Source organism: Artibeus jamaicensis, unplaced genomic scaffold (assembly GCF_021234435.1).
Source record: "Artibeus jamaicensis isolate MK-2021 breed Jamaican fruit bat unplaced genomic scaffold, CSHL_Jam_final contig_519, whole genome shotgun sequence".
NCBI lineage: Eukaryota > Metazoa > Chordata > Mammalia > Chiroptera > Phyllostomidae > Artibeus > Artibeus jamaicensis.
Window position 1 is genome coordinate 32,984,563 of NW_026521871.1, and position 21,401 is coordinate 33,005,963.

General features: G+C 41.4%; 1 protein-coding gene and 1 long non-coding RNA gene across 8 annotated transcripts in view; one reads left to right on the plus strand and one right to left on the minus strand.

Annotated features, from left to right (window-relative positions):
* Positions 1–21,401, minus strand: part of TBC1D5 (TBC1 domain family member 5) — a 485,401-nt gene that overhangs the window by 31,161 nt on the left and 432,839 nt on the right. The gene's annotated exons all lie outside the window — the stretch shown is intronic.
* Positions 9,904–21,203, plus strand: LOC119048322 (uncharacterized). The gene is made up of 4 exons (XR_005082314.2): positions 9,904–10,816; positions 14,087–14,244; positions 18,135–18,319; positions 20,484–21,203. It is a non-coding gene; the product is annotated as an uncharacterized LOC119048322 (long non-coding RNA).

Here is a 21,401-nt window from a genome sequence, read left to right on the forward strand (position 1 = left end):
GACCTGACTTCACATTGCTATCGCAGCTTCTTGTGCTTCCCACTCTCCCCAACTACCATGCTTTAAACACTGACAGCTTTAGTCGTTTGTTTTCATTAAATGGGTCCTCTGTAATCAAAAACAAACGCTTGGCTAATTGCCTTCAGGTTTTATGAAAACAACCGGTTAGTGTAATTTTTATGTATAAATAAGACACTGAAGAAAAATGTTTATTGTACAACAGTTCCTCTAGTAACGTCTTTTCATTCAATATCATGTTATTAAGTTGATGAGATGTCATAGAAACTCTTGTTTATATCAATTAGCCTACATACAATCGGTTTTGTTATAGGTTGTCTCACTTAACGTCACAGAGACTACTGGTGATGCTAAGTGAGGAATTACCACAAGCACCTCGCATATATGTTCTGCCTGCCATTACAGGAGGGCGTGCGGCGGAGCAGGGTGCGAGTCTGGGGTACACACACCTGGGTTCAAATGGACTCTCTGCCAGTTAGTTACAAGCTGTATATAATCTCAGACAAGTTCCTTAAATTCTTGGTCCCTTCACCAACTACTTAGTAGGACTCGGGGAAGAACAAAATGGGAACAGCATGGAGAGTACCTGGCACCAAGCAGGTACTCAATAAGGGCAATTATTCTTTCTTTTAAACACTTTTTTATAATCAGGTCTAAACAGTGAAACAGATTTTAGGTAAGGATTTTGATTCACTGTTGTAAAACACTGGTTTGTGGTTTTAAATCCTTTATGAGGCTTAGCCCAGAAAAATTAATTAGGATTTAAGAGCCCATCACTGTGTTCAGTTCCACGTGGCAACTTGAAGTGCGCGGCAAGGCACTGATGGGGGATTATGCCCTAGGGCCACGTGGACTACTGTGTGTGACTCATCACCACCTGCACTTGGCAGCCTGGCAGGGGAGACAAGGACCGGAAGGGCAACATGCCTAGCACCTACCCCTTCTACAGCGATTCCAATATTCCAGACACTGAGCTTCACCTGCATAACTCATTTAATCCTCGCCACAGACCTAGACCATAGATTCTTATTATCGACTACATGAAACATGGTCTTGGTAGACACATTCTTGGAAGTGGATGCAAGGGGCAGACAGCTAGTTGAGAACACGAGTCCCCTGGCCCACTACCCCCACTTCTTCCCCACGTGCACAGTCTCTCTCTCCCTTAGTTCCAGCGAATAATCTTAACCTCGGTCTCCTGTAAGAGAGACTCAGCAATTACTATGTTAAGTCCTAACCCCAAATTACTTACTAAACTGTTTTCCTTGCAAAAAAAATTTAGGCATAATTGGTTGTGGTCTATTTTGTTGTTTGCTGAATGATTCTTGTTTTGACTGTATCTGAAAAATGTTATTATTATTATTATTTTTTAGAATTACACTTTTTAGAGAGTGGTGTTTCCACTACTATTCACCCCAAAATAGTCGATGTGTCATTACACTTCTACTCAGATATTATACATCTCAGTTGTTTGAGTTATTTTATAATATATGAATTTTATATATCAACTTTGTTAAATGCTTCCATGTGTTTCTGCTACTTTATATAATAAAACAAAACCTTCTGCAGCTTATTATTTATTCCCTTATTTATGCATTTACTCAGTAAATATATTTGTTGGTGTTGGGTCTGGTGGAAAATGCGATGATGAAAGAGAATCAAATCTGACCCCTGCAGGTTTAGAAAGGTAAGACCTACACATGATGCAGGAGACAAGGAAGGGAAGCTTTGCAGAAGGTTTGAAAGAGGAGCCTGCATGATTCTGGGCAGGGCAGATGGCTTCCAATTTGTAGAGGTGGAAACGAAAGCAGATGTTCAGGTTGAGGCAGTATTTTTTAATGGGCCTTAAAGAAGAAAGACTTGGCCCAGAAGATATGATGGACAAAGACGTTTTTAGGAGGCAAGGACGCCCCAAACAAAGGGGTCAGGAAAGTGTGGGACCTGGACAGAGCCAGAGCCTGGAGAACGGCAGCAGCTGAGGTCCAGCAGAAAGCCTTCCTTTCCCTTTCCATTCATCCCTATTACATTTTTACTTCTGATAATGATGCTTTGGGGGCTGGGGTTTGATGCGCACACTGCTGTGGCCACTGCCCCTCACAGGAACCACGCTAGTAGTGATTTTACAGGCTGCAGCGGTGTCTTTGTCCAGGGACTAATTAAAGCCAGGGCCTGTGGTCTGAGAGAAAGTGGGGTGGAAGAGGACCGGGTGGAGATCCGCTCGGCTTCCAAGCGAGCGCCTCCAGATCACAAGAGAAGCGACATTGACTGCAGGCAGCAGGAATAGGCTCGATACAGAAACCAGGAGACGAGAAAGACACCCAGTCTTTTTCAAACAGATGGGCGAACAAGAAGTGGGAAGTGAAGGAAACAAAGTCTCGGGGAAAAAAGTGGGAAGGCCATGGATGTTCTGAGGAAGCTGTGGGGTGCACAGGGGCAAACACACACACTGGGTGTGGATGGAGACCAGGCCAGAGCATGTGCTATCAGCGGAGGCAGACACCAGCAGAAAAAAAAAAGGAAGACAAACATGAAGGAGACGTTTTAGGACTATGGAAATAAATGGTCTGGCCCGGTGGAGAGCAGGAGGAGTATGAGCAGCAGCCCCAGACTCAGGATGTAACATCTCTGTGACCCTGGCAGAGAGCGGAGCTCTCTGAGCCTGTTCCCTGCCCACGAAATAAGGACAACAGTACTTCCCACTTCCTGTGCCTGCCGGGGGAAGTAATTTGTGAGGTGCTTGACACATGGCAAATGATAAATAAATGTTTGTTGTTGTCTCTCGACTATTAATACAATTCTAGAAAGTTATTCCCAGGAACTACTGACATATGCAAAATAGTAACTCCCAGGATATTCATCACACATTCAATGGCAACATGAACACACCCCCCCAATCCATACAAATCCTAAATGTCTAATGGTGGGTGACTCAGGTAACTTGTGGCAGCGTTCATAAGCAGAATATTTAAAACTGTCTCCTATGACAACATTTAAGAGGAACATATTATACACTAATTGGGAAACAAGGCACCGAGTTCTGGATAAAGAATGACTCTGTCAGAACAAATGGCTGCCAGCTGGCAGAGGGGCTGGGGGCTGGGTGCAAGGATGAGAGGGATTAGGAAGTACAAATTGCCAGTTATCAAAACTATCATGGGGATGTAATGTACAGCACAGGAAATATAGTCAATAATACTGTAATAACTACGTATGGTGTTGATGATACGAGATTTATCGGGGTGACCACTTTATAGGGTGTATACATGTCTAATCACTATGCTGCACACCTGAAACTGATATAATGTATGTCAACTGTAATTGAAAAATTACATTTCTTTTAAATGATTTTTTTTTTTGCAAAAAAGAAGGCACAGAAGAAAAGATATTTACCAAAGTGTTTTTTATCAGTTATTCTCCAAATGTTGGGGCTACAGGTTATTCTTTTAGCTTTTGTTGGGGGGAGATTTTTTATGATGAAATAAAATAATATTTTTGTAATAAGAAAGTCAAATTATTATTTAAATAACATAATAGAAAGAAAATAAGAAAAATGTAAATGGTATTTAACAAGGAGAAATAGGATGTGTGAGTATTTCTAAATGACCAAAATTGATTCTAAATTAAACTCTAAACAGTACTATAGTTCAGCAATTTTCAACCAGTGTGCTGAAAGAATTTTTTGTAAAGATTTTATTTATGTATTTGTTGAGAGAGAAGGGAGGGAGGGAAACTGTGTGAGAGACTCTGATGTGGTTGCCACCTGCACACACCACAGCCGGGGCCCAGGCCCGCGACCCAGGCATGTGCCCCAGCTGGGAACGGAGCCAGCGACCTTTAGGATGGTGCCCAACTGACTGAGTCACACTGTTCACAACAATTAAAAAATAATTTCAGAGAGAGAGGGAGAGGGAGAAGTGGGTGGCGGGGGAGAGAGAGAGAAAAAGAGAAACATCAGTTGCTTGCCTCTCACATATGCCACGACCTAGGACTGAACCCACAACCCAGGTATGTGCCCTGACTAGGAATGGAACCGGCAACCTTTCGGTGTGCGGGAAAATGCTCCAACCAAATGAGCTACCTGGCCAGGGCTAACAGGGATAGAGTTTTAATTTTACAAGATGAAAAGAGTTATGAAAGAATTTAATACTATTGAACGATACACTTAAAAATGGTTAAGGTGGTAAATTTTATGTTCACTTTACCAAAATAAAAGAAAAAAATACTACCTCCTTGTAATATATGAAGTTAAAAATAGCCTGCTTAACATCAGAGTGGTGAGGTCAGGCACGAGCCAGGTTCGTGCCAGGGCGGCTCCCCGCTGACCGCGCTGCTGCCTCAGCTGGCCCCGACAGACAGACAGACAGACAGACAGACAGACCCTCCCAACCCTTCCCTGCAGTGGCCCAGGGAGAGCTGTAGGCCAGGGACTCCAGGTGAAACACAGGGAGTAACCTACTTTTCCATGCAAAAATTTTCTCCACGAAATGGCAACTTGACTTTTAGCGTATCGAGTCCACATTCACTGCATTGGTTTCTATGTGAAAGAGTTTCAAACATCTTTTTGAAGCCAGGTATTGGCGGGTTAAACTAATTAACTCAGATCAGGTGTTTGCTGTGGGTGGGACACATGGGATATGGACTATAAATGATACTCTAAAAATAGAACGTGCAAGGTGCACAAAATTAAGACAAAGAAATTTCCTCTTATTCAGCTGCCTCTCATAATTTTTATTGAGGAAGGTAAAAAAAAAAAAAAAGCTTAGTTTCTTACGCCATTTTATTCTCTTGGATCCACCTAATGAGGCCAAAGTTTCCCACTGTCTAGTCAGGAGTATGCATTCTTCTGCCGATGGAGCTAACCACAGTCTCTGTGCCTTAGTTGTCTTATCTATAAAATGGGAGGTAGTGAAGCACCTCACAGCAGACCTCAGCGAGTCCTGTGAGGACGGAAGGTGCTAATGCACGAGGCCTGCTGAGAACAGAGGACACGCGTGGAAAGCAGAGACCATGTTTGCGCTGGGAACACACAGGGTCTGGTACGAATAACGCCTCCTTTTTATTATAAAGGCATAAGCTTGTGATTCTGTAACATAATAACAGCACACTCCAGCACACCATATAACATTTTAGGTGAAGTGTTCAACTTAAAGCTATAAATTATTACCCCCATATTATTACCCTACCAAGCACACTCAAGTAGGCTTCTTGTATATGTATATTTGTATAAAATATGCATATATGTGTTTTGCTGTGTATCATGTGCACTTTTTTGTCCACATTTTTGAGGGAGAAATAACAATGTGCACTATACATGGGTAGTACTAATTCTGTATCTATATAAATGTTTTATATTCTTTTATTTATGCTTATGTGTTAAACATTTAACTCTACAAACCAATAACAATATCCCTATGTTCAAAAATAAATGCTAAAATTTGTTTATAATGCAAGAAACAAGTATCTAAATATAAATAAATAATTGAATAAAATAATTAAAATGAAATCTTTTCCCCCTGAAAATTTGTGTCAAAAATGTGGGTACACATTATACACGGCAAAATACAGTAGTGATCCTTGCCCAAGGGTGTATCCCCTGATTTCAGAGAAAGAGGAAGGGAGGCAGGGAAGGAAAGGAAGGGGGGAGGGGGAGACACAGAGATGGATCAGCTGTTTCCTGCACCCACCCACACTGGGGACTGAACCTGACACCTAGGTCGATGCCCTGACGGGGAACTGAACTTGTAGCCTTTCAGTGCACGGGATGATGCTCCGACTAATGAAGCCACATTGGCCGCGGCCACACTGAGATATATTTGAAATTGCCTTTATCTATAGAAAATCTCATTTCTCAACTGGTATTCAATTACTCTTCCTTAGACTAATTCTTCTCAGTTTTTAATATGCACAAGCATCACTTGGGGAACAGCGTTAAATGCAATGTACTTCAGGAGGCCTGGGGGGGGGCTTGAGGTTCTGCATGTCGAACAAGCCCCAGGGGATGACTGCAGCTGGAGCTACGGACCACGTCTTGGATGGCACCGGTTTAGATGAGCCATCTCACGCCCTCCGATTTACTTAAGAATACAGCTTCCAACCCCTCTGGAAGGCTGGGAAGCACTTTAATATTTCCCTTTGGTAAGACAGAGTTGACCGATGGCTATCTGGTCACGTGCTTATTTGGTAACAGTTCAGAAGATAGGTCTCAACGTGGAGTAGGATGCAGGGAAGAAATGAGTGGATGACCGGCTTCCAAGACAGCTTTTCCATCTCCCTCAATCAGTTCTTTACAGAGTGGCTTCAGTATCTATTTAGAATTAATTCTTAGACTATTAGGTACCAATTTATTCTACTGTAAACACAAGCACTTATTTTAAATCCAAACATAAATTAATTTTGTTGGATTATTCATGCTCTCTTCTATAATTTTGATAAAGACTGTAAGTATCAGGGAATAAAAGATGCTTTTCAAATATCAATGTGATAAAAAGAAAATGATAGAATATTTCCATAATCCATGGTATTTAAATTTATCTCTCATTTCCTGAAGATATTTTTAAAATAATATAATGAATAATATTTGTAAATACTTTTGGCCTTTAGAAACATGCTTTTATGCTTATTGCCATTTCAACACTGTGAGCTATTTTAATCTTACTTTTGCTTTATAGACTTAGTTTACCAAAAACAATAAACAGAATGGATAAGAATGGTGCCAAAAATAGGATCGTGTGCTGCAAAATTCTAAAGTAAGGTGAGTAAACTTACAATCCTAAAATAAATAGAGTGGAAAATAAAATCTTTAACTGGAGAATCTCACATACGGGTAACCTGAGGAAGAATAATACTGTATTTGCATAGTTACAAACTTTATTTTTTGCAAAAATCCTATAACTGCTTTTTAAAATAATTATATGCATATGATATGTCTTAGAAACTATCTAGCCTTTACAAATTCAAAAGGTATAAAAATGTTAAGCATAATGCCTGTCTCTTGAACATTTTAAGCAGAGAGAAAAGTCTCTCCTAGAAGGGACTGTGTTTGGGAGGCTAATTCAATGGCATTTGTGTGGAGAAATGTCCCATCTTTTGGATTTTTAGGCCATCATCTCCATGTTGTGTTTTTATAATTAAGCAACCTGACCAATCTTTTGTAAATGAGAATAGCTCTCTCCTCTACCAGGCCAATTAGCACAGATGCTACTTTATTCAATAAGGGTTTTTCCATTTCCACTTACACATGTGGTCAGACCATCTGATGGAACCGCCCAGCCAGCACGGAGGACTCCAGCTGAGTTTCTCATCGCGCTGCTGGCCGGGCTGAACCACCCGAGCGCCTTCCCATGCTGCTTCTGGCACCAAAAGGAGGCATCGGCACAATGGCTGACCCAGATACTAGGGGTTGGCCAAGGTTGTTTTCCTTATGAGGAAGCTAATTGCTCCATGTGAGGATAAAGTGTGCACCCTTGTACTACCACTCTCTGGACAACATGATCCCTACAAAGTACGACTGGAGACCAACAAAAAGTGGTACCCTACAGCAAATCCAAGCTTCACTGAGGACCAAGTACACTTTAAGAAATTCTTTGGTAAATTACAATTGATAAAGAAAACCAAGTGTTGGAACAGCTTTGTTTAACACAAACACTACCAATTTTGAGACTTCTGGAAAGAAAAAGAAAAGGTGAGAATAAAATAATTCTCTGAATTACCTGGTTTAGTTGCACTTCTGCTAATTCACTCCTTAAACTAATTTATAGAAACCTAATTTCTCACTACACATCGACAACTCCTATAGCTTTTGTACATGGGTGGTGAATGCCACTGGGAAACGACATGACCTTCCAGGCCCTAGGGACCTGGATAAAGCCCTGCATCCCTGCATGGCACAGAACCCTCAACAGCACTTCTCATTCCTAAACACCTAATGAGCGCCACACACCACCTCTGCCGCAGGGGAGACTGCCATAGTGACAAGTGCCTGCAAGAGCCTTTTAACCAAATACAAGTAGTTCTCTGACAGTCCAAGCACAGAACCCCTTTATAGATGACTAGGGATCCCTCCCCTCGACATGCTGCTTCTGGAGGCTTGGGGTGACACTCTGGAACCCACAGCTTAGCCAGGGCCATAGCTGCCTAATGGAAGAGCTTGAAGCTTCCAGAGAGTGGCAGGGAAGGCTCCATGGACACAAGGTGGGTGGGCTGAGACTGGAAGGAACTCGATGAGTTTGTGGCCACGTGCACAGTTTTGGTCAGAAGAGACAGTGGGGCGGAACAACACAGAGGTGTGGGGAGGCATGCTTGGTTTGAGAACAGAAACAGCTGTCATTCTCCTGAAGGGTTGTGGAGGAACTGAAGGGAGAACTGATGATGAGGCTGGACCAAGTGAGAGCGTCAAGGGCCCTGCAGGCTGTACCTTAAAATCTTGAGATGCAGCCTAGGAAAGTGTCCCTGCAGAATTCTGATCGGGACTTAGTCACTCAACTGGATTTTCATAGAGCCAGCTGGTGTTATGAAATACTTTGATGTATGTAACCATTAATAACATGAATTTTAAAGTTCCTAATTAACACAGTACTGTCGGTTACTGAACTGAGAACAAGAACATAATACAGAAAGTATGTTTCTCTATCCTTATTCTCCCAACCCATTGCCTTCAGAGGCTATATATGAACCCAGAGAGTCAGTTCTGTTATCATGCTTGTTTTAAAAATGTGATTTTGTTCCGATGAGACTGATAAATGAAGGAACAATTGAGTATAATATGAATTTCATGTTTGCTTATATATCTCACCCACAAGAAACACCAGGTGACCACAGAAAGCTGCGTGTGGCTGAACCCAGGCTCCCAGCAGTACACAAATACTTACACGCACCCACCTCAGTACCTCCCAGCCACCTCAGTTCACAGCACGGGCTGCAGCCCGCACCCAGGTCCATCAGACTCTGCACAGCATGGTGATTTTTATGAAAATCATCTTAGAACTGCCTTAGAACTGACTGTTCTGCAGATGACCGTTCATTTGAAGATGTCCACTTCCCTGACCAGGCTGCAGGTCTTTTTTAAGGTGAAGGATCATACCTATTATACTATCTACTTCTTTCTTACTCACTTAGCATGTATAAAACTATGCTTCCACTCTTATTAGGTTCCTACTTTGTTGCACGTGCCAGTAATAAAGTTTTTGACTGTTGTTTCCCACTCCACCTTTCCCATGAGCCCTGTTTTGAACACATGACTTTGCACAGCATGGTGATTTTTTAAAATAAATAGCTTTAGAACTGACCTGGACATGACTCTTCATTTGAAGATGAATAGATTCATGACAATCAAATTTATATATTTTTCCAACAGGTACATTTTTGCAGAAAAGCTTTCATCTAGAGATCATGGCGGCGCTCAGTAGAGCTGACTACACTGTGACTTGCTGGTGCTCCCAGCGTCCATCTCCTTGCCGCCCTAATGGGGTCCTGCAGCCGTGCACCCCCTCTCCCGGGGGAGCCGACCCACACCAGAGCTGCGGGTCTGGGGCTGGATGTGAAGGACTTATGGCAACCCCGTTACCTCTAGCGATGCCTGTGGGAATGTGGGCTGATGAGACCCAGGTGGAAGTCTCGGGTGGGTGGCTCTTGAAAAAAACCAAGAACAAAGGTTCTTAAGACAGATTTTCCGGATTTAACAAATACAAACACAGGATATACAGTTATTTTTGAATCTCAGTCAACAAATATTTTTGGTATAAATATATCCCATGACATATATGAGACATACTAAAATATTATACATTATTTAGCCGATAATGAGATTTAACTGGGCATCCTGTATTTTACCTGGCAACTCTATCCTAAGAGAATGCCCCAGGAAGACCTAGTCCATCTCCTCCAGGGAGTGGTGAATGGGCCTAGAACTGGTGTGGCTGCCTCACTTCTAACCTGGGGAAGAGCCTGCTCTAGGCAGGACAGAGAAGTGGAAAGAACTCGGCTCTCTGAAGACACTAATAAGCTTCTAAATTGTTGGTTCTAAACCTTGACTACACATTTGAATAACTGGAGAAGCTTTTAACAATTACTGAGGGCCAGTCCCCACCTCAGAGATTGATTCAGTTCTTCTGTGACTGGTATTTTCTAAGTTCTCCAGGTGAATTTAAGGTGCAGCCAGGCAAGAGAAGTCCTTTGGACTTATCTGAGTTAATAACTTACTAGTTGAATCACTTTCAGCCAGAATCTGTTCTGTTCAGCTTAAAATAAAAAAAGTTCTAAAAATGACACTCTCTTTGGAATGAAATGCAAGGCCTGGCATTTAAACAGTCTTTAAATTTAATTAGTTTATCTCAGAAATTTAAACCTATACTCCTGGCAAAAGAATTAGGTCTGCTTGTTTATTTGAGAAAAAGATCATGTTCTTATCCAACCTTCAAACCTGGTTCTGAAGGGCTTCAACAAAGGAATTTGGTCATGGAGATTGAGGGTAGGTGACTGACTACAGACAGTGAGAAGAAAACTAACACCTTATAGATCGTTGGCAGTAAGTAGATAATAGTTTCACCACTGTTCAGCTGGTTTATATTACACTTTGTCTATAGATGAATTTAAGATTTCTATAAACGTTAGCATTAGTACACAATGGTACCTTGCTGGTTTCATTCTTATTTTCTCCAACTTCATTTTCAAAAGTATTGTTTTTGATATTTTATGGAACATATATCTACATCATGATGAACGAGTAAGAGGTGCATGTGGAATACACAAATATGCTTCGAACAAAAGACTGCCTAGGATTTTGACTGGGAACATCCTGAAGGTAAGCAATTTGGCACCTTTCTCACTGTTTATTCTAAATCTCCTTCAGTTTTTGGACTCTGTAGTAGTGGGAGTACAGGTGTGTGTGTGGGGGGGGACAGGGGAGTGATGTACCTGGCAAGTTCTTTACATTTCCTTGTTAACAGGATCCATATGACCTAGGTGGTCAGTCACATGGAAGAATTCAGGAGAATGTTGCAAACTTTCACGGTCTTGTTTACAATTTTGCCCTACCTTTGGGATAGTTTCCAAGAATAAAGGTGGTGGTGATCAAGGTCAGCAATCACCTGAAAGTGACCTTAGATGCCAGTCCAAAAGGCCCTTTCTATTGCAGGGACTGGTGTAGTTAGGATGGATTTATTCAGTGAGATCAGGTCTTTTCTAAGAGCCATCAAAGAAGCAAGATGAGAAAGATAGGGAACTTTAAAGCAGAACAATGAGAACATCAAAAGTGAAAAAAAAATTGGAAAATACAGCCAAGAAAGGCAGGAGTCAGAGTCCATGAATAAATGGTAGAAATAGGGACAAAGGAAGTACCTGCCCCCATAACTGCTCTTCCAGTTGATTTTTAAAAATTTTTTCTCTCTTGTTTTCAAATGCATCCCATAACTTTCTAGGGTTTAATACAAAGTCAATCTGTTCTTGGCTTACTACCATCATCATGCTTTGAGCTGCTGCTGTTAAGAGTTCTGTCTATTGACCTAAGTAACTCTGGGGAATGTTTTGACGGGAAATAAATGATAAGGCTACATACAGAAGGTACTAAACAGGTAACAATTCTGAGGGAAAGGAGGGCTTTGCCATCATCTTAAACAAAAAAGAAGCTTGGGAATTTGATTATATTTTCTTCTGGAGATCCATGTACTAAAGGCTTGTAAAATCCTTCAGCCATACTGCAGTGTCAGGGCTGTGAAGAGTTTGGGTTGTTTTTTTCACGTATTTTAAGAAGTTTTCATGTACACGTTTTCTATGTTATCATCACTGCCACAAAATAGAAAAGTCCTGAAATTATCCAACAATTGCAAGTCCCTCTTGGGACTTTTACTAACCTAAAACATGCTCTAATTTAATTAGGGAAATCCACTGCCTTTGGGTGCAGGACTTGGGGAATGAATATTACCTTCATGCACAGGAAAAAAATGTCCTATCTCTAGGCAAACACAGCCCCTGGACCTGGGCATGCTGCCCGGCGCCCAGAGCGCAGGCTGGGTCTTAGTGACCACCTGCCCCTTCAGCAGGGCTCTCGTGAGGAGTGCACGGGCTGCGTTACTGAACGCCCTGTAACTAACTCTGCCTTCGGGTTCCTGGTTCTCACTGCCTACAGTATTTCCATGCGTATGAATTCCTGATACAGGAATTTCTTTCAAGGAAAGAGAGGAGGCTCTCCAGCCCAAGCCCCTGACGGACCCTCTGGGCAGAGCAGCTTTAGCATAAAGAACAACCAAAAGGAGTTCCTTAGTCTGAAGGTTTCAAGGCATGGCCAAGGCCTCCTGTGTGATATACATCTCCCTCTTTGTTCAGTAGGCTTAGACTTCTGGTGACAGGAGCAAAGCCACTCTTTCTCGAGTTTGAACTCAGTGGATTAAAAGTATAGCTTCCTGGAAATGTTAACAGAGGTGTTTCAAAGAAAAAGCGATGAGAAGCTACAGGGCAGAAGATTTAAAAGCAGGAAGATGCTATGTCGAAGGTGGTGATACTGCCGAGGGGGAAAGCGGAGGACTCTCTAAGAGTCCCCACCATTTGGCCTCTAGCCTTGACCTCTAGGTGCACAGGGTTGTTCAAAGCCCTTATTTTCTTCCCTGCCCTGCGCACGTACACTTTGAGGCACTGTCTTCAAGGCAATGTGACATTGCAAGACTAAATAAATGTCAAATTTCAAGAAAGGTCATTGGAAGAAAGCAAATGCTATCAATGACACATTGAACTTGGCATGATTCAAACCCACGGGAATTTCTGTCCAGGGGTTCTAAATATTTCTAGTTGCTTCACTTGAGCACTCCCCAAACGACTGTCTATGTCTCCTGGGCAGGGTGCAGCATGGGTGCAGTCTGGCGTTTTGTATTTCATGAAGATGGTGGCACTGAGGACAAATGATGGAGGAAAAAGGCCCAGCATGAAGGGGATGAGGGTCTCATTTGCCCCCGAAAGGCACCGTCTTCAGTATTCTAAAAAGGACATTACAGGCACGGCTCAGAACTCTGTTTCCTGTGGTTCTGCTTTTGTAGGCGCCTCAGAATTTTGGTTGAAAATAAATTTACTGAAGCACAAAGATGCTAAAAAGTTGGTTACAAAGCAAGTTTACAGAAGCTAAATTAAAATGTCATGTACAAAACTGTTGAAACCAGCTCTTTATGACGTTCCTTTAGATGTTCCCATTTCTTTACAATGGAATTCATGTGAGCTGGGTGAGGCAAAAGGTGGAGATAGCAGGGAGGAATACTGCTATTGGTATAAATACAAATGGTCCACCTTCCTGGACCCTGAACTGACGCACTGCAAAGACTGTGAACAAAGTTCACATAACACTGAGTGACTACCTAAATGTCATATCTCAAACACAAGAATTCAATTCAGGCTTAGATTAAAATTCCTATCGTGAGACTTAGAGTTAGAAAAATTGTAGATGTCTAAATTCATTTTAATGCACTCTCGTTAAACAGAAATGGTTATTTTAAACAGCAATGTATTTGAATGCAGTTATCATTAATATTATTGATTAAACAATAAAAGATTTCAATTTATGAATTGAAAAAATCCTACAATTAGATAAACTCTAGATGGCAGGTTTCAATCCATACAGAACCCTGTGAAGATATCCATTCTGATCAATACTTCCCACATACCATGTATTGTCAGGAAGTATGTTATCATGTGTCAGTCACACGTCTCCACCCCCTTTTCGTACTGTCACGGATTTCTCTGAACCTTTGCTCGTACCAGAGATCGGTATGGGAAGGGCATGGGGTTTAACGCTGGCCAATGGAATAGGAGGGAAAGCCTGCTGGGCTTCTCTAGCAGATGTGTACGTGTGAGGAGGGTGACAGGAAGGATGACAGGACAGATACCCAGCTCTGTGGCAGCCCTCCTGAGAACCAATGGGAGTGAGTTGAGAACAAAGCCAAAACACTAATGATGGTAGAACAGAAAGACGGTGTTAATGAACAGATGAATTATCCAACTCTAGACCTGCCTATCTCGGGACTTTTGTTATTTGGAATAACAGGCAACAAATTTCCTTATTTGAGATAATAATTTCTTATTTTTTCCAAAGGCAACTTGAGATAATCCCAACTACTTTACACTCTGCCAGAGGATGCGGAGCAAAAGACCTACAGCAGACACTGCTGACTGCCTACTCAACACCCACCACCACTCCTCAGTCCTAGGAAGCTGCTGGATATTCGTAAGGGAGAACAGTGGTTGCATTGGGTGAGAAAAGAAATATGTTTGTGGTTCAAGTCTGACCTCTCACGTGAAGCTTATCTGGACCAACACAGCCTGTGGTGGTCTGTCTCCTGCATCCACACGCTTTATGATCTTTACTGTTTGTACGGCATTTAACCGTACACCACCTCTCATGGTGATGAGTTGTATTTTTATTTCATTATTACGTAACTGTTCATGTGTTTCCCCCTCCTCCAGTTTCACTGTAAGTACCCTCATTGGGACTGCTCTCTCATAGTTCTTTAAAAAAATTTTTAAATTTGTTTTTAGAGAGAGGGAAAGGGAGGGAGAGAGGGAGAGAAACAACAATGTGTGGGTGCCTGTCACGTGGCCCCCACTGGGGACCTGGCCTGCAACCCAGGCATGTGTCATGACTGGGAATCGAACTGGCAACCCTTTGGCTCACAGCCACTGAGCCAATCCACTCAATACACTGAGCTACACCAGCCAGGGCTCTCTTGTAGTTCTTACACAGCTATGTCTTAAATTCTAGTTTCTAGAATATGACCTCCAGTAGATCAGGCAATGTGCAGGTTGTCTGTACTTCCACAAGCAAGTATGAGTCCACTTTCAAATTTGTTCTCATTCATCTGACACTTTTTGTTATCTTGTCATGATAAAGAATAGACTGATGACTATTATAAAAACAAATTCTGTTAGTACGGCCATGGTATGCATTCAAACTACCAAATGGCAATGATGAGTGAGGGCAGTGTATGCGGGGGTCACGGGGTGAGCACCTCCAGCGGCGATGTGCAGCAGCAGGTGGTTTTTACCTCATTACACATCCTGTTTTGTTTGGATTTCCAGCTCAGACAGTTTTGATTTCCCGGGGCTTAGAGGGGATTCTGAATAGATATGTTTAGAGCTTTAGAGATTGGTGTGTAATTATCACAAAGCACAGCGAAATGTCTTGCAGTTAATAAGGAACATTAAAAAATCTTTTAACTGGCTGATGTGCTTAAACATTAGAACTTACCACTTGCACAAATTGATTTTAGAGATTTTTCTTATTATTCAGTATTTTTTTCCTCTTATTTAACCTCAGCAAAGAAAGTGATTTGGAAAATGATTGGGCAAGAATTGAGTTGGCAGAACATTTAACAGTACTGAAATAAGCAAAAAAATTACTTAACAGTCATATGAATGACCAGCTAAAATAGATTTCTAGAAAACTAAGTATTGACTGCCATTTACATTATATGAAATAAAGCATGGAAAATAAAAATTATAAAAATTTTGAATTTTGTCTTCAAGACTACAAAATTCAGAGCTTGGTTAAAATCTGGGTTTGAATTAGGTGAACCCTACAGGCTTTTTTTTTTTTTGACACAAAGCAGGGGGAGAACTCTCTTCCTGAGCAAACACCAATTCTCAAGTCAACATGAGTACCGACCACAGAGTAAGGTCATTTTAAAAACTTCCTGCTGGTTTGCTCACATTTCAGAAAAGAAGCATAATGATGTCTTTTATAAACATACGCCACAAGACTTAATTAGTTATCGCTTTAAAAACTTAGCTGAATTGTACACTCTTCTATTATATGGCCAAATCAGAGGCATCAACAGGAATAGATGTGTACGATTTCACCTAAAGACAGCCTGTGGGTTACAGAAAGGCTTTATTTGACACATGAAGAGGCAATACTGAAAGGAAGGAAGTTCTGAGACTTGATATAAGTATATGACACTTGTCCAGAGTATGTCATGACTATGCTGATGTTGAAAATCATTTCTTAATCATTAGATTAGAAACATAAGCAGATTTAGCTACACTTAGGTTGAGAACTACTAGTTGATTATTTTTGTTTTAATGTCTCTTTCAACTGCTATTTCATCCTTTTGTTAACTGACATAAACAATATCTTGACCCTGAGCTACTTTAAAATATCATCTGAGGCTTGAAATCTGCAAGGTGTCATATAATTTAAGGCATAGGAACCCAGAGAAAGAGGTGTCTTTACTTCAATTTTGGCCATGTGCTGTGTGAGAACTGATACTGATGATGTTAATGAAAAACTACCTTGAACATTTCTGAGGACATGGAATACCCCAGTGTCACGCTGTACTGGGCTGGCAACGCAAGCAAAGTAGGATTGGAGATGACATGTGCCAGGTCACAGGCTCTGGTGGTACCGGGACCACTTGAGGGTGTGGGGGTAGGATCGGGATGTGGTTCCCATGGGTGAATGATTCCCAATTATGAGCCTGAAGGTGTTCCAACTGTGAACTGTTATGCTGTGATAAGCAATAATTTCACCTTAAATTAAAGGTTTTTTATCTCACTCATACTTCATGTCTATGATGGGTTGGCAGGTGGACTCCGCTCATTGTGCCAGAGGGAAAAAGAGTGCCGGGGAGGGGCTTGCGGTAACGATAGGAACTTAGGACTCCCACTCAAACTCACTGGACAGAACTAGTCACGTGGCTCTGACAGCTCACAGGGGACGAGGAGGTACAATTCTATCAGTGTCTAGAAGGAGGGAAAACTGGAATTATTAGGTGAAGAGCACTGACTACAATCCGCCATTTCATAAAATAATAAGCTGGCCCATTACTTGGAAAAACACAGCTTTCTCTTGAAAATTTCTGCCTGCACACTTCCCACAAGCTAGGAAATAATTAAATTTTGAATAGCGATTTGGCATTCTGTTTGTTGGTTCACAGCAGGTCCATGTGGAGGGTGAGACTCACTCTTACGTCTATTTTTGCCCCACTTCTCAGTGGTAAGTCACAGCATCATTGTAAAGAAAAGTAATTAATTGTTATTGTAGACTAATCCATATGCCACCAGAATACGATGATGCAAATGAAACATCTCTCCATATGCCTTTCCCATTTGTTACCCCTCATTCTGATTCTTCACAGACATGCTCTTTGTACAGGCAGGCATCTCCTGACTTACTAAGTCAATACATTCTATTTTTGTTGTGATTTGAAGTTCTTATTTTTAAACTAAGTTTTACATGTAACACTTTGAAGAGTCAAGCGGCCCCACAAGGCTTGTTATGAAACAGTTCACACAGCCCCCTCCCACTTCCTGCACTCCAGAAGTACCCACTTTCAATTCTTTTACCCATTTTTTCATCTCTGTATCTCAAGCTTATACGGTTACTTCTTGATTTTTCTGCAGCAGTGATTTTCAACTGGTGTGCCACCAGAATCTTTAAAACATGCAGTACCTGACTATCTGGTCAGGGGCACGGCCCTCTTCTCCTTCAGACTGCCAAATAAAGAGCTGACAACAGCCAACGCAACAATAGTGTCTGCTGTGAATGCTCAGCCTTAAACCACAAATATATAGGTCACATAATAAAGTTGCATCTCATGGGTTAATTCTTGGTACCAGAAATCCTTGTATATAAATAAGGACCTGATTTTTTAAAAAATCACTTTGGAGCAAAAAAGAGTAATTTTTTTGTAAATCAATCAAAATTATACCTCCTTTTGGTCAGATTGGTAAAAAACAGTATTTTTTTTGTGTGTGCTGTGGAACTTTAGTAGCTAGTTTATATGTGCAATGAGATAAAAAAGGTTGAGAATCGCTGTTCTAAAGTATTTACAAGGGAGGACCCCCAAAACCCAGATAATCCTTAGAAGGCGGGCCCCTCACAGTACAGGCTCTGCCCACGGTGAATGTTCTAGGAACTGATCTGTATCAGTGCACCAGCTGGTGGTGGTGTGAGAGGCTGCACTCAGCTTCAGTGAATTTTTGTTTTGAAGAGTCCTTGAACATTTTTGCCCATTTCATGATGGGTGATTTATGAGTGCACCTGCCCACATAGCGCTGAGTGTCCAGCAGTTTTTAACCCAAAACAGCATGACCCCCACGCCCCACCCTCCTTATCCAACCAAAGCAACTTTTTGTTTCCCCAGATGAGAAAGTCCTCAAAGGGAAACATTTTGCCGATGTGGAAGAGATGAAACAAAAAATGGCAGAAGCACTAAAAAGGATCAAAATGGACAAGTTGCACAACTGTTTTGAGCCATGGAAAAAAGGTCTCTGTAGCTGTTATTGCATCAAGTGGAGAGCACTTCGAAGGTGACTGAAGTTTCAACATGTAAGAATAAGTACACAATTTTAATAAATAAATTGTTTTTTGGGGTCTCCCCTCAGACACTAACTTTACACTACGGAAGATGAGGATTTTGCTCTAATGACTGCGGGCCACCTGTGTCCTTCCCTGTGCCCGCAAACACACCATCTCTACACTCCGTCTGCTCAAATTTTATCACGACTTGGATTAGATTAACAGTCATAGGCTGACATTATGCTGTGCCCATGAACCACAGCCTTGCCTTGGCTCCCTTACAAGGTCTGCCATAACCTTTCTTCCTTTTCCTGTAGCTATTTTATTTTTCTTTGGGGTTACTGATTGTCCCGTGTTTTACTGGCTTATTTTCTCTAAAGTTATCATGACCTTAAACCCAATTTCACCTGTAGTTTTATATATTTCTCAATTTCTTCAAATATATTAGCTATTCTTACAATTTCATCTTTTTGGAGAAAACTTTCTGGAACCTTCTAACTTGCCTCAATGTGGGTTGGCAGCTGCTCTCTGGACCTGCTAAGTAGCTGTGCTCCCCGAGTGGTTGGGGGACCTCCCTGCAGTCCCATCTGGGGAATATTTTCGTCTGGCTCTGGATAATCTGTTCACTTGTTCTCGGGCACCCCCTCCTCAGAGCATGCCCTCACTTATGCAGCCCAAATCCTCCAGTGGGTTCTGAGGTGTCTGAAAGTGGCTTTACTCTATCCTCACGTTTAATCGGTTTGGTTAAGTGTTGAGTGCAGGGGGGGAGGAACTTTCTCTCAGAACCCTGAAGACATTCTTCCACGGCCTTGTTTCTGGTGTGGCTGCGGGAAATGAGTGGTTTTGCTAATTCTCCATCCTTTGTTGGAAATCTTTCTTTTTATTCAGTTCTCTAAGTTTGCAGGACATTGTTTCCAGAGTTCTGACCTTTTTCAGTGATGGGTCTGTGTGTGGCTTATATTTACTACTGCGGGACATTCCATGGACTTTTTCAGGTCTTTCATTAGTGAATTGTATTTCTGACTGCTTCCTTCATTTTATCTGTTTCTGTCTTTCTGGAATTCCTGTTTTTTAGATTTTGAGTTTCTGGGGTTGGTTCTTTATATATTTTTTCTTACCTTCCATTTCTGCCTACGTTCTATTTTTCTGGGGAGATTTAACTCAATTTTTATCTTCCAACTCTTCTGTTGCATTTTTACCTTGTAGATACTGTATTTTAATTTCTAATAATCTTTGTTGTGGCTGTTTTATGAATGAACACTTTTTCTGAAGCATCCTACTCCTGCATTGACTTGTTTCCTCCTGGTGGCATTTTTGTTTAATAGCATTTTTATTATTTTGTTTTTACCTAAAGAGCCACTGAAAAATGAATTTCAAAGGATGGTAGTTTTAAAGTGAGGTATTTTATGTTAATATCATTATTTACTATTTTCTAATCAAAGGTAGATAACATGTCAAGAGCTTAATTTGAGTTATTTTTGCTTAATTACTATGTACCAGGTACTCACATGAAGACAGTGAAACGTAGCTATAAATGATACTTCTTTTTTTATTTGTTTTTGTCTGTCACTATCCCATGCTCTCGGCCAGTATCTGGTGACCCCTGGCTGTCTTGCTCACATAAAACAGTGTAAACTAAAAGTTAAGTGAAAGGTCTGGGCTGTGATTCACTGAAGGTAAACTGGCTGTTTCTCTGAAAAGCCACTAAGTTCAGAATGTTTGCATGTTTTTTCATTTGTAACTTCTGCTTAGAGAAAACTCCTCCTGCCTGGAGGGACTAACAGAGTGGGATTCTGGGGGGCAAGTGGGGTAAGGCCTTCGCCCTCCAATCCAGTAGTTAACCCCGCTCGCTGCTCCTTTTCCAGCACGGTGGTGCCACGCTGGCATGTGCCCGATCGTGCTCAGTCCAAAGAATGAAAGCTCCAGTCTTCTGCCAGGGTGGGGAAGGGAATCTAACTACTTTTTTGAAGAGACTTCTGACCAATCCTCATGCCTTCAGTTCCACCTTTGCTCCATTTCCAGTTCCAGAGCTTCCAGATTTTAAATGCAAATCAAGATGCCTCTTGGTTTTTACCTACTACTGCCTTGGCATTCAGCTTTCTTAGAATGTTAGTTAGTTAGCACTTAACATCTGCTTTCTGAGCAACAAAAGTTATTTGTTGTTGTCTTCTCTTCTGTTTTCTTATTCCTCAAGGGTTTATCTTTAACCACATGAACTATCCCTGGAGTGGAATTTGAGAGGGAGCAGAGCTGACTGCCTGCATTAAACTGCCATCTCAAAATGAAAGTTCCATTCTGCTCTTCCACAAAGCAGAGGATCCCGGTTCCTACCCGCTGAAAAGGACCCCAAGAGAGGAGGTAGTGAACCCTTCCCTTCAGAGAGCAAAGTATGCTGTATGCTTGGCAGATGAAGTGGCTCAAGCACCATGAAGCTGAGCGTCTGACCCAGTGCCATGAGATACCGTGTTGTTACCTATTCTAAGTAGCATAAATGATTGTCCCTCAAAAGTTCAAATTTTTCCCCCTAATTTAGGACTATGTCAGCAACAGCTAGGTCCTTTCTTGTAAGACCTTAAATTTCTGCCTTCTTCCAATGGACAGATGAATTCTTTATTTTATTTTATTTATTTTTAGAGAGAGAGAGGAAGGGAAGGAGAAAGAGTGGGAAAGAAACATCAGTATGTGGCTGCCTCTCTTGCGTCCCCCACGGGGGACCTGGCCTGCAACCCAGGCATGTGCCCTGACTGGGAATCAAACCAGCAACCCTTTGCTTCACAGGCCCGCGCCCAATCTACTGAGCCACACCAGCCAGGGCTGCACAGATGAATTCTTCATAGTAGAACATTGTGTTACACCAGCTATAAAGTGTGGCTAAATGTTTTATTTATTGTGATTTGGCTTAAAAAATTTCAGATGCAACCAGTTTTTTATAAAGCAGATTTGCTTTAGATAGATTATTTTGAGTAACGTCTACAAAGACTTTTAGAGAACAACTACCAATATACCATAGTTCAAATTTAATTTGTATAACTTTTAAAAACAAGTGGTTAAATAATTACTTTAAATTTCAAGAAATACTTGAAACAAAAAACACCTTGGTTTGTTTTATTGT